Below are 2,201 nucleotides of genomic sequence, written 5' to 3'. Positions count from 1 at the left end.
ATCACAGGGCATTTATCATTAACACTTGTTTCTCTGGATAATGTTATATGAAGCACCATTACTTCAAACCAGTTATAGTTGAAGCCCGCCCTCTGAGAAATACTGAAAATATCGTTATAAATTGTAGCAACACCTCCCCCTTTACCTTTTGGACATGGCTCATGTTTATAACTAATCTTGGGGGGTAGACTTTTGCTTTTACTTACCAGAAAAAAGCACCCAGAGAGCAAACCCATGCACTATTTAGCTGAAAAACATCAACTTAATTCATCAATTCAGTTTAGACATTCAAAAGTTAAAGAAACAGGAAAACTAACCCAGGAAGAATACATCCATGATTGGCAGCACAAAGTAGCACAATTAAAGAAATTAACATACTTTCACAAGATAAAGTCTGATTATAAATTGGCACCATACCTGATTAGTATTAGAGATTTTCTTCAGAGAAAGTTTCTGATGAAGTGCCGCATGAGCGAGAATAGTCTTGAGTGTCGAGACGGGCCGACACAGAGCTGGAGAGCCAGAGAGCTCAGACTGTGTTCACATAGAGGACGAGCTGCACTTCCTCACAGAGTGCAGCAAATATAAAATATTAGAGACACCTATTTCACCCAATTAACTCAAGTTTTCCCTGAATTCCAGCAAGCGAGCAACATAGAGAAACTCATATCAAATCTATCCACCTGGCAGTGCAGCATGTGTTCTCCTGCCATCAAATGAGGGACAAAGGCTGAACCCTCTTTTCCATTTATCACTGCTCTCTGTATTCAATTACTTTGTCTTTTCCTTTTTTTTGTAAACATATGTATAATATGGACATGTATTGTGTTTCTTTTTTTCTACTTTTATTTATCTGTATGTTTGAAGAATATATTTATTGCTTTGGCAACATTGTGATCCATCTGTATTTATGTTCTACTGTTAGTGTTATCTGTATGCACCAAGGGTCTGAGAGTAACGCAGTTTCAATTCTCTGTGTGTATGTGCTGTACATGTGGAAGAATTGACAATAAAGCAGACTTGACTTGACTTGACTTGACTTGATATGTCACACAGTCAATGCCATTCACATTCCTGGTCTGCACAACCGGGCAGCCGACGAGCTGTCACGAGCTGCGCTCCCAGGGGCATGGAGACTCCATTGCTAAAGTATTCTAAATGAATTATTTCAACACAAATTACTCACAAAAGTAACCAAAAATGAGAGATGGGGAGCCCAGCAACAAAGGGGAAAAATAACTAAACTAACAGAGTCAAGCTGGGACTCTCCGCTCCAAGCTAAAATGACAAACTGTTGAAAAAATAAGAACGTGGCGATGTGGCCGTGAAGAAGGCTGTGGTTGGCAGAGAGACCTAGAGAGTCCGCCTCCTACTTTATAGCCTCGCTTCCCCAACTCAGCCAATAAGGAACCAGTGAGGACAAAACAAGACAATGTTAATACAAATAAGTATTTGAGGACTCTAGGCCGGGGCGTGAGTGAGACACGTGTAACACCGGAAATGTAAAGCACCGTTCCAGTCGAGCAAGACTTCCACATTCAGGAAAAAGGTGGATACCGGATTCAGTAAATAACAGTTCAATTCCATTCAATTCAAGTTTATTTGTATAGCGCTTTTCACGATGCAAATTGTTGCAAAGCAGGTTTACAGAAAATTAAAGTTTCTACATTATATTTAGTAATAGCTTATCAGGTTATCAATCTCAGGTTGATGTCCATATGGCAGAAATGTGCGGTAAAAGTCAAGCAGTTAGTTAATCTCATGTAATCAAACAGACGGTGAACACTATTAACAGCAGTGGTGTAATGTAACAAAGTAATAATACTTTGTTACAGTACTTAAGTATTTTTGGAAGTATCTTAGACTCCTAAAAACACCTTTGCTCATGTGCAAACAAGTGTGTGCACAACCGCGGACGATTCATTTTCCACTCAAGTCGAGTCTGGGGTGTGCGATATACAGTATATCTTCTGCGATAATATGGTAAGTGTTGTTGTAATGATGTGCGATCTGACATTATCAAGTAGGCTATATCACCAGATCACACACAGAGTGCACGCACATTGATTAATTAGTCTATTAAAACTCTAAATTCCAGGCATTCTAAATTATGGATGGCAAAAATGCTTCTGTATGCTTTTTATATTTATATAATTTAATATAGTTAACTTAATCTATATCACACAAAGAGTACCGTTTTT

This window comes from Sinocyclocheilus anshuiensis, unplaced genomic scaffold (genome assembly GCF_001515605.1).
Source record: "Sinocyclocheilus anshuiensis isolate Anshui unplaced genomic scaffold, SAMN03320099.WGS_v1.1 scaffold127, whole genome shotgun sequence".
Lineage (NCBI taxonomy): Eukaryota > Metazoa > Chordata > Actinopteri > Cypriniformes > Cyprinidae > Sinocyclocheilus > Sinocyclocheilus anshuiensis.
The sequence above is the reverse complement of the archived record's forward strand: the minus strand, read 5'-3'. Positions refer to the sequence as shown.